The 12,449-nt window shown below is 41.9% G+C and overlaps 1 long non-coding RNA gene across 1 annotated transcript; it reads left to right on the top strand.

Moving 5' to 3' along the window:
• The first annotated feature begins 1,551 nt into the window (after positions 1 to 1,551).
• LOC135612640 (uncharacterized) lies at positions 1,552 to 11,958 on the top strand. The gene is made up of 2 exons (XR_010487031.1): positions 1,552 to 2,102; positions 11,188 to 11,958. It is a non-coding gene; the product is annotated as an uncharacterized LOC135612640 (long non-coding RNA).
• The last annotated feature ends 491 nt before the right edge of the window (positions 11,959 to 12,449 follow it).

Here is a 12,449-nt window from a genome sequence, read left to right as displayed (position 1 = left end):
TTATGTTGTTGTAAGCTCATTTACAAGATGAGTATTTGACCCTAAGGTTTTCTCCTTTGGCAAGTGCCAAGAAAAATGGCGACGCACGGACGTGAGGGGATCATTAAAACGCACGGACGGACGTGAGGGGATCATTAAATCGCACGGACGTGAGGGGATCATTAAAACGCACGGACGTGAGGGGATCATTAAAACGCACGTCCGTGCGTCGCCACCAACAGCGAAATAGGAGCGGGCGAGGAACGTGAGGGGATCATTAAAACGCACGGACGTGAGGGGATCATTAAATCGCAACTACAGAGAGAAGCAGTGTAGAACGAGGAGGTCGAGGAGCAGTGACGGCCAGGACCGAAGAGCCAAGTAAGAATCCGCCATTTCCACCGTCTCTCTCTCTCACTCTCCCTGCCTCCGGGGGTGATATGGCGAGGGCGTCTCATGCTTAGTGACGCGGTTGATATCGGATTCGGGGAGTGGCCTCCGGAGCCGTCGGATCCTGGTGGGGTTGCAGCCGCCGCCGTTCTCCCTGTAGTTGCGATTTAATGATCCCCTCACGTCCGTGCGTTTTAATGATCCCCTCACGTTCCTCGCCCGCTCCTATTTCGCTGTTGGTGGCGACGCACGGACGTGCGTTTTAATGATCCCCTCACGTCCGTGCGATTTAATGATCCCCTCACGTCCGTCCGTGCGTTTTAATGATCCCCTCACGTCCGTGCGTCACCATTTTGAGCGGAGAACGCACGGACGTGAGGGGATCATTAAAACGCACGGACGTGAGGGGATCATTAAAACGCACGTCCGTGCGTCGCCACCAACAGCGAAATAGGAGCGGGCGAGGAACGTGAGGGGATCATTAAAACGCACGGACGTGAGGGGATCATTAAATCGCAACTACAGGGAGAACGGCGGCGGCTGCAACCCCACCCGGATCCGACGGCTCCGGAGGCCACTCCCCGAATCCGATATCAACCGCGTCACTAAGCATGAGACGCCCTCGCCATATCACCCCCGGAGGCAGGGAGAGTGAGAGAGAGAGACGGTGGGGTTCGGATTGGGTATCGAATCAGCAATAAGGAAGGATGAGTTGTGTCGACTTTAATCGTCCCAACTATCTAAAAGGTTGAGAAAATTTAAAACTGATCTGAGTCATGTATGAAACTAAGCAAATTAGATTTGGGTTTGGTTTGATTAGACCTGATAAGTTTTGATATATCCCATAGACAAAAATTTAGGACCTTAGTTAAGTCGATTCGAATACCTTCGTTCTAGTTATAAGACATAGTTTTGTTCTGGATTGACTCATCACGGATGACCTTTATTGGCCATCTATATAGATCAGACTGATCCAACACACATGCATATACAAATAAATATTAGGTTTGGGTATCGAATTGAGGTTGAACCCAGATTGGGTCGGTGGGGTTCGGATTGAACCCAACCGCCGCTGCAGCTCTCAGGCTTATGGTCATCCACGTCTCCCATCGACAAGAATCCACGGACGAGGTTCCCTTACCTTTGCATCTTCTATATTGACGAGACCACTCTCATATCAATTTGAGACGCGCAACGCGGTCAATTGGCGTCCACGAGGCTGTCTATAATTATCATTCTTCGGTGTGATACGATGCGCTCGAGATGGGCCATATGAAGATGCAGCCAAAATTTTTTTACCGTTAGATTTACCAATCACACGAATCTCGATGCAATCACGCTGGCTTATACCCACTTCGATAGGATGCGCTCGACCTCACTGTATTGTTCCCTGGAAATACTTTTATGCACTTTAGCCCGGTACCTTACAAGCTACTCGCATTGTTATTGAAATCTTATGAACGGGGCCATTCTGGGTGGGCCATTGATGCGCTGGTATCTGCGCGGGTAACAATTTTGCATTCATGGGAATCGCTACAGATATGCCTCTCTTGTCCTCGTCTGCCTCTCCTTTCTCCGTTTCCATTTACCTCTTTATCTGTTGGTCGGAGAGGGGACCGCGAGATCCGCTTCTTCTCCATCGCCACCGCGAGATCCGCTTCTTCTCCATCGCCGCCGCCGCCTCTCTCCTCTCTCCTCTCTCACGGGGTTTCGTCGTTGCCTTCTAATCTGAGGTAGTTGTCGTGCTTGCCCTCTTGTGTTATTGGGTTTCTTCTACTTGTTTGTCTCAGAGGATGCAACCCTAGGTGTCGAATCGTCCTCGTGTGGTTAGATTCCCTTTATTGGGTTTTTTCTGGCTATGTTCTTGGATTGTTGTTTCTGCTTGCAACATCTTGTTAGTATTTTATTTTCTTGTCCTTGATTATTTGGTTGTTTCTTGGAAATCTAGGTTTTCATTTAATTGTACGCCTTTATAGCTTGCGAGTAGAATTAGCGCATAAGTTTAGGTAATATTGAGCTGAAATTGTCGCTATGCACATGATTGCTTCCAAATCTCCTTAAATGGTATCGTAATATAATACGAGAGATTAAATGGTGTGCAAATTTATATGAAATAAGGGTAATAGTTGGTGAATAATGTTTTTGATTCAATTTGTCTTAATAAATTAATTGATGTGGGATCTTTCAAGCTTATTATTACCTACCTAATTTTCTTTTTATATCTTATTTTTTGTCTGTTAGTTCGTTTCAGAATTTTTTGCCCTGGTACATGCTGTATGAGTGATTATATTACAATGAATTAGAATATCATTGACACCTTTTCAATTTTCCTATCCATCATTTAATTTTTCGACTCTGGAACATTGATGCACCTCATTTCCTTATGCATCGATTCCTTCACAATTTAATTGTTTCTTTTTTGCTGTCTTTAACTTGCTAGAAGGTATGATCCTTTCTAGATTCAAGATTAAATAAAAAAAGCAGCAGCATTAATTTGTTGTCTTTGATTGATAGATATGCACTAGGAACTCATATTTATAATGTTTATCACAAGGGACAAGGCATTTAATTTAGATCGACTAGTAGAGGGACTCATCATAAGAATCGAAGGATATCTGAAGCTGGTCCTTTTTATGATTCAGTACTGTACTGTTAGCTACTTTATATTATTCAGAACTATTGATAATGATACGACTTTATAAGGAACTCCCATGTAATACGATTTATACATTTGTACACATGCAAGTGGATTGCTATGGAAGACGAAATTCCTATTTCGTGATAAGAATTTTTTATGATTGTGACAGATTATACTTTACTTGACAAACACTATAATGATATATATATATATGTATATATATATATATATATATATATATATATATATATATATATATATATATATATATATATATATATATATATATATATATATATATATATATTCACTGTTGAATTAGATGCGGTCATCAAATTTGTGATCAAGATCGTAGGATCATGTGATCCTACGGCCCAGATTGAGATTTGGAGCTGGACCTGACGTTTGAATCGGATACAAAGCTTGACTAGAATGGAGTTACGAGTTGACTTAGAGTCGGTCGATTCAACTTAAGCAAGTTGGGATATAAATGTTTTGAAAAAGAAATAACGTGTCACGGCCTTCTTGGTGGTGCGCGATTGTAGGCGAACCCTAGTGGAAATACCAATCTCCAGCTCCGCAAACGAGATCAGGAATCACGGCCCACGCTCTCCTCTCCTCTCCTCCCTCTCTCTCCACCATCCTAAATACTTCACTCCTCCCTCTCCCGCGCAGCCAACCCCTTATTCCCAATGACTTGATTGAAGACGGCGGGTTTCAAAGTTGGTGAGGAGGTGCCGATGAAGGAGGAGGACGAGTTTATGCTTTTAAGAAATTGCTTCCTCGAGACCTCCTCGACATTAATCTCGTTGATGAAAGGTTCTGGTTCGATTCAAGTGATATGGATTGTTGTTATTTTGGTTTGCTCTTCATGGTATTGTTCTGTTATCGAGTGATGAGGGTTTGTTCATTTTTGTTTTCATATCCTCGTTGCCAAGAAAATAGTTCTAAGACAGAGAGAGAGCGCCGACAAACATTTCAATTCGTGTCAAAACCGACGTAGACTAACTTACCAAAAATCGAAAGCTTAAAATAAATTAATTTTTTATAAATAAAATATTAATTTGATTATGTTGTTGTAAGCTCATTTACAAGATGAGTATTTGACCCTAAGGTTTTCTCCTTTGGCAAGTACCAAGAAAAATGGCGACGCACGGACGTGAGGGGATCATTAAAACGCACGGACGGACGTGAGGGGATCATTAAATCGCACGGACGTGAGGGGATCATTAAAACGCACGGACGTGAGGGGATCATTAAAACGCACGTCCGTGCGTCGCCACCAACAGCGAAATAGGAGCGGGCGAGGAACGTGAGGGGATCATTAAAACGCACGGACGTGAGGGGATCATTAAATCGCAACTACAGAGAGAAGCAGTGTAGAACGAGGAGGTCGAGGAGCAGTGACGGCCAGGACCGAAGAGCCAAGTAAGAATCCGCCATTTCCATCGTCTCTCTCTCTCACTCTCCCTGCCTCCGGGGGTGATATGGCGAGGGCGTCTCATGCTTAGTGACGCGGTTGATATCGGATTCGGGGAGTGGCCTCCGGAGCCGTCGGATCCTGGTGGGGTTGCAGCCGCCGACGTTCTCCCTGTAGTTGCGATTTAATGATCCCCTCACGTCCGTTGCGTTTTAATGATCCCCTCACGTTCCTCGCCCGCTCCTATTTCGCTGTTGGTGGCGACGCACAGACGTGCGTTTTAATGATCCCCTCACGTCCGTGCGTTTTAATGATCCCCTCACGTCCGTGCGATTTAATGATCCCCTCACGTCCGTCCGTGCGTTTTAATGATCCCCTCACGTCCGTGCGTCACCATTTTGAGCGGAGAACGCACGGACGTGAGGGGATCATTAAAACGCACGTCCGTGCGTCGCCACCAACAGCGAAATAGGAGCGGGCGAGGAACGTGAGGGGATCATTAAAACGCACGGACGTGAGGGGATCATTAAATCGCAACTACAGGGAGAACGGCGGCGGCTGCAACCCCACCCGGATCCGACGGCTCCGGAGGCCACTCCCCGAATCCGATATCAACCGCGTCACTAAGCATGAGACGCCCTCGCCATATCACCCCCGGAGGCAGGGAGAGTGAGAGAGAGAGACGGTGGAAATGGCGGATTCTTACTTGGCTCTTCGGTCCTGGCCGTCACTGCTCCTCGACCTCCTCGTTCTACACTGCTTCTCTCTGTAGTTGCGATTTAATGATCCCCTCACGTCCGTGCGTCGCCACCAACAGCGAAATAGGAGCGGGCGAGGAAGACGAGATCGAGAGACGGAGCTTCACTCGTCCCACCCAGTTGTCCCGCTCGTCGAAAACCCCTACCTTTGCTCCTCAGGCGATCGATCCCGTCGTCGGGCCCTGCCCCCAGGTTTGCCTCCACTCCTTTCTCCTACCCCGTTCCTATTGTGACGCATTGATATGCTCTTGTATCTTTTGCTATGGAGCTCGTCTCGATTTCCGTTTAATTGCTCAGGGTTGTATTTGTTCTGCGTGGATTCTCGGTTCTATTTGGATTACGCCTTTTCTTCTATGTTTCTCGTGAGGTTCATCGTGGCGGATCCTCTTGGGAAATCTCAATTAGGGTTTGGATTGTGGGGGCGTGGGGCTTTAATTTGATTAATTATGTTATTTGGATTGTTGATTGCTCGAATTTGGATGGTGAATCATGGGAAGTGCCATTGTGTAACATTTATTTATGTTTTGTAGATAAGAGTTTTTGGTCCTTCCGCAGCTACTCAAGTGCTCGGCCTATTGTCAGAGCTGGAATGGAGGGCATAAATGGTATATAAACTTGGTCTTGTTTTTCATTGTTTAGCTATAAGTTGTTGTCAACTTGTTGTCAAAGCTTTGGGAGTTGAGATGCATTAAAGAGAGTTTGCAATTTTGTTACAAGCATTGATTGAAAAGGCGCTAGGTGCCAAAAGGTGCTAAGGTCCAAAAACGTCCGAGGTGCTAGGCGTTCGTCTGAGTGAAGCGAGACGCTAAAATATAAAAATATATAATATAATTAATAAATATATTTATTTAAATAAAAATATATCATTTATTCTGAAACCTAATAATAATTTTAAATAAATAAAAATTAATAGTATTAAAATCAAAATAATATATTATTAATCTAATAAATAAAAATACTATTACTAGTATATAGTTAGTAGCAAGGTCTATCATACCGAAGCGTACCATCCGTACCCGGCGGTACGTACCGATCCGATAGGTTACCGGTATGCGGATCGCCCGATACCGCTACAGTGCTACAGTATGAAAAAAGTATAAAATTGTTCGGTACGCCCTGATGTACCGCCCGGTACACCGGTACCGTACCGTACCGTACCGAGCTCGGGTCGAAACGCCTGTACGGTACGGTACGACGAACCTTGGTTAGTAGCATATTGTTAATATATTGATAACAGTATACTATTGAAGTAAGAAGAGTGTGAGTAAGAGGAAGACTGAGGCTACTGACTGAGAGCAGCGGCAGCGGTAGCAACGAGAAGCGATAGTGGCAGCGGCAGCGGTAGCGGCGAGCGATGGCAACGGGAGCGGCGACAGTGGCAACGACAGTGGTAGTAACGAGTAGCGGGAGTAGGAGCGGCGAGCGGCGATAGTGGCAGCAGCAGCAGTAGTAGCGAGCAGAGGCAGCGGGAGCGGCAACAGTGTCAACGGGAGCAGGAGTGGCGAGCGACGATAGTGGCAGCGACAGCAGTAACAGCGAGTAGTGGCAGCGGGAGCGGCGATAGTGGCAGCGGTAGCAGCGAGCAGGGGGGAGCGAGAGCGGGAGCGGCGAGCGACGACAGTGGCAGCGGCAGCGAGAGCAAGAGCGACGAGCGACGATAGTGGCAGCGATAGCGGTAGCAGTGGCAGCGGCAGTGGGAGTGGAAGTGGCGAGCGGGGTTAGAGTTGGGGAAGTCGTGAGAAGAAGGCTGATATCGGTGCTTTAGTTGGTTCGATTGGACCAACTAAAGCACCGGAGATTGAACCAGACCTAAAACGTTGGTTCGGTCGCTGGGTTTAACCCGGGTGCTCGCCCGACGCCTGGGCTCGGGCGAGCGCCCAAGCGACGCGCTTCGGGCCTCCCCTCGCTTAGGAAGATGAACTTGACTTCGATATTTTCTGTTTCTATATCACTTTATTTCAATGCTTGGCAACACTGATATATCTAAGCTTGCATGCTGCTTTACTTCACTTAAGAGGTATATCTTTTAGAAAGCTTTAATCTGATTTTGGATTCCAATTTTAGGCTGCAGTACACTAGAAACTTGTTATGGACTGCTAACAATCTTGACATGTTTATGTTTTATCAATGAAATCAACCATAAAATTGCTTTTATTTTCATATACAACAGTTCTTAACTCTGAAAATAAAAAGTATGTAATGTCAGCAGTAGGTTGACATAAAGGAAAACTTGCATATACCTCCATAGTATAATAGCAAGAAATAATGTGTGAAGAATAGGGTTTCAGTTTCCTCACCTTCTTAACCATTTGCATTTGCAAACATGGGATAATAGTGATGGACTATTCAACTCTACTATGCAACTCTAACAATTGTGACTTGTCTGTATATATTGTGCAATTGTGACTTCACGCAAGATGCACAAGATGACACAGGAGAGTTCAAGAATGAAGATATAAAGATATCTTGATGTATTTTTTTTCGAGATGATGTGGAATTTATAATTGTCTCACTTTGATATTGATTTTTGGATAAAATAAAGATTGTAATGTGAAGTTTCAAATATCAATAATTTTATCTTGAATTTATGAAAAAGTTTTGGTATGATTTTGAAATTATTAAAAATTGATAGGTAATTAATAAAATTATTATTGACAGTATAGTGACACTCAAATAATCCATTACTAATTCTTTTTATATTTTAGTGACAGGTCAAGCCATCACTAAATTATTATTATCTTTTCCATTTAATCAGTAAGAGTTAATTATATTGTCACTAAAATTGTTAGTCAATTCTTTTAGTGACAGAAGTGTTCATAACCAATTGTTGTCACAGAAATATTAATTTATCAATTTATTTATTTTTAGCGATAGAATTTAATGTTTTAGCTACAAATATAAACTATCACTAAAAACTATAATTTAATGACATATGTGTCTTTTTTTGTTACTAAAACTTTTAGCCACGAGATCTATGCTGACGGAAGCTAGTGATGGCTCATTTTGCACTAATTCTTTTAGTGACAACTTTTGTTCATGGTTAATAACTATTTTTCTTATAGTGTAGGGGGCATGTGACCTGTATGTGTGCCAATATCTCAAGGAGCAGAGGAAACCAATGGCCTCGATCGCTTCCTCGACATGGCACCACCCCACCCCCCTATTCCGATCGATTTCGATCAGCGTTGGCTTGGCTGTGTCGACGACCAATCGGGCAACGCTTCTCAACTTTAATCCATGGACCAAAGAGGTCCAGCTCTAAGTGAGAAGACCCAACCTCCCTTAGGGTAATAGAGCCATCTAAATCGGAAGGGGGTTGCTCCACACCCTTTTGGGGGTCGGCCTTGTGAGAAGAGTCCAGAAAAACAAGGGAGGAAGTCAAAGAAGTCATCGAAACTAGAGGGCAAATCCACTTTATGACCCACACAACTATACTTGAAACACACCAAAGGTAAATTCTCATATGAAACAGTTTGGAAAATTCCTTTCTTTAGGTGACCCAGTCATACTGCTTATGGGGTTTTGAAAGATCGATTTCTATACTAACCTTACATATCGACCCCTTTCAAACGAGAAAGAACATTCATCATTCTTTAGGGGACGACCTAGGAGAGAACCAAGATTAATAACACATTCTGTTCCAGTACTCCAAAGGAAGATTGACGAACTACACCTAGATAGGGACAGATGAGATCCTCTCTGTGAGAGGCTGGAAATTAGCTTTCTTGGGCATCAGATACAAAACCTCCCCTCGAATGGTCCATGGTCCCTCGGTGAGGATGCGAACAACCTCCGCTTTAGAAAAAAATTGAAAGCAAAAAAAAACCTTAAGCCAAATTGATCACTTGGGACACCAAAGAACATTTCCATTAGTGAGAAACCACATATTTCAGGAAATCCAAAGTCGAAGTCGGAGGAAATGATTGATCAAACTAGATATTCAAGGTTTTTGCCATTCATGAGGAGTTTTTTCGTCAAATTCGATGAAATCCTTAGAAGCATCATAGATCCGGTTAAACAAAGAAGAAGATAGTAGTGAACTTGCATCTGGCCCATATGAAGGACCAATTAACATCAATGCCTAAGAGATGCTCTTTCCAGTGAAAGGGCCATCCAATTGGCTCTTCTTGGAAGGCGGAGGGGCATTGGAAGGATCCCGATGGAGTGGCCCATTTTTCTTGGTACTTGCCAAAGGAGAAAACCTTAGGGGTCTGGCTTGGCATCACTCCAGGAACCCTAACTGAAGGGATCGACACCACAGAAGAAGATGATGACACCCTAGGGAGGGGAACAACAATGGATGCAAGGAGAGAGCCAAGTAGGGGATGTGAAGCCAGTAGTTGGGGGCGGGGGGGGGTGGGGAAGGGTGTGGTTGGGTCGCATCAAAGGTGGAATTAAGGAGGGAGAAGGCAATGGGGTTGTCCTTATCGCCTTAGAAACCCAGAGCTTCTCTCTCTAAGGAAAGAAGAGAGTTCCCTACTCTCTCACAAATTTATTTAATGCATTACAATCGACCATATCTTGTTCAGAACTTCACGGTTAGCCCCCAATTCCCTTCTCGCACTTTTCTAGTTCGAAAACCCTAAAGAAGATGCAGTGCAAGATTCTTTTCCGCCATCAATCTGGTCCTCATGATTAATCTAGGACTATGTGTTTTTGCTGCTTATCGATCCGATTGATGTGATTCTCCCGATAAGCTCTAACTCTGATGGCTGCCCTCCCTCCGCAAGCGGACAACTTCTAGATCACCCTTGTTCTTTCCCTCAGTGAGCTTTTTTTTTCCTCATAAATTTGATACTTTTGGTCATATTTTTATATGAAAAAGGTTTACTTGGTGGAATTGGTGGCACCTGCTATTTCTATTCTTCTGTTTCTCTTTGGAACAAATTGATTTATTTGTAGGACATGCTTAGATCATCACAAGAGGATGAAGGTAAAAAGTTTGCTATGAGGTTTGTTACCAATACTAGATATTTGCAAAGTTTTTAGCATTGTGGTGAGGCACTGCGGTTATATCTCTGAGACTTATGTGATGGTATATTTAATTTTGAAGTGTTCAATATTGGTTGGCATGTAGGACGAGCAACAACAAATTACTTTCATAGTGGAGGAATAGAAAGAGAAAAGTGAAAGATAATAACTAAAAATAATAAGCAAATGTATAACTATCCAATTGGCTCAAAGATAACACTCCTAGGATAGAAGTCTTGCACCTCCGCATGCCTCACAAGGTGGGAAAGGAAAAAAACTTGATTCATGGATCCTTTTTTTATTCATACATTACAATGTTATAGCCCATTTTTATATGCTCAAGTATAAGAATAAAAAGAAAATTACAGAAATTTAAAAAATTACAATCGCATCAAATCAAATATATGATATCTTGTTCTTCGTTTCTGATTTGATTTGAGAAATAGTCTTCCTCTCTTCATGATATTTTTGATTGATAATCTTTCATCTTTATAGAGATGAATCTTTAAGATATTCAATCAAGATTTGTAATTTTCAATAATATGATTTCTTTTTTGTTGTATTTTTTCTTTCTTTTTCTCCTCGTTGAGTAGATATTTTCATGTTATTACATATGTAAAATATCTCTAAACAAATTAAATTTATTTTATTAATAAATTAATTTAATTGCTCATGCATCATATTGTTTTACTATTTCTTTTTCATTTCTGCTATTGAGCGAGCATGCACATGTGGAGATTTTGGAATCGAATGAATTGTTCCTTTAAAGTCAGAGACGATTGAATTTGATTGGCCTAGATGCATGCATAGCAATTCATGTGCAGAGTATAGTTTCATCAAAACTAAAATTTTAATTTCATTCTTCCTCAAATTAGTGACTATATTATGGATATATTAGATGACATTTTGGTCTCTTTGGTGTTTATGTAGCATTTACATGATGCCTTTTGTGGAAGTTGTATGATATACTGCCATGGTTGTTTTGACCAAATACAAAGTTTAATATGCTAATGAGTTAGTTTTAGTTCCAGAGCATGCTTCTGATGATTCTTGGTGTGATGATGGGCTTCTGAATGAAATCTCAGATGCTGACTTAAACAGAGAACAGAAGAGGTGTTATGATCAATTTTATACAGTATCCTTGCAATCTATAAATGATATGCATATCCTTTGTCCAAAACTCTTCATAGTAAAACTTTTAGGGCTTTAAACTTGAGGATGTATCATATGGAACCCTTGACAAAAGTTTATATGGGTTATCGAGATGGTATATCTGCAGGAAAGGAAGCTTCTGCCCAAGAGGGCTTCAACATTGGGTTTAAGCAATCTGCAAGCAGTGGTTACAAATGGGGAATTGTTAGAGGCATCACAAGGTGAAAAGTGATAGTATTTACTGATCTCTTTCTGCAGAAGAATTTTGGTATCTTATTTTTCCTACATTATTTCGTAGTGCATTTGTAAACCTCCCAGATCAATTCAAAGAAAAGTTAGTTAAGAAGCTTGAAGACAGATGCACGTTTCAAAGTCTTTACAAGCCCGTTCAAGAGATTTCCACGGACGATGCTCTGAGAATGTATCACTTTCAACTACAACAAGAAAATAAACAATCTCATCAAAGATCAAAAGCGACAGTATCATCGGCAATCGAAGATTTTGACTGCAATAAGTTAGACTTCTTTTTCAAGGAGCTTATGTTACTTGTAAGTGAGTCTTCTGAAATCAAAGCAAGTGTTGATGTTGTAAAAGGAGAGGAAGAAGAATGACCTTGATGTTGAAGTACTTGGAGGGATCGTTCAAATTCACTTACGTCTGAATTTTCTGGACAGATTGTAATTTTTTGATGGCCTCAGATTGCAATGAAAAGAACTGAACCATTGCTCCATTGCAGCATAATATATTTTGAGATTTTGCTTCAGAAAAATAGGTTCCAAATTTCAGAGTATTGACTATTCTTCCACTGGAACTGTGCCGTCATTTTTGGGAACGTTGAAAGCACTCATGGTTTGATAATAATCTCCTTCCGAAATGCAATACTTTTTCATTGTGTTTGATGTTGAGCATGGCCTTTCTTTTTCCTCCTAGTTTTGCACACTGTAAATATAAGCATAAGATGCTTCTCCAACAATAACGATAGAATCTGATGAGAGGTTAATCAAGTAGCACTATATTGAAATGAATGAGATACTATTTTCAAACTAATACAAACAACTCTTACACTTTTTTCTTTCCTTTTTTCTGAATAAATTTCTACTTTCAGAATGCATTTACTTCAGCTTTAAATTAACATCGTATT

Source organism: Musa acuminata, chromosome BXJ2-5 (assembly GCF_036884655.1).
Source record: "Musa acuminata AAA Group cultivar baxijiao chromosome BXJ2-5, Cavendish_Baxijiao_AAA, whole genome shotgun sequence".
Lineage (NCBI taxonomy): Eukaryota > Viridiplantae > Streptophyta > Magnoliopsida > Zingiberales > Musaceae > Musa > Musa acuminata.
The sequence above is the reverse complement of the archived record's forward strand: the minus strand, read 5'-3'. Positions and strand labels throughout refer to the sequence as shown.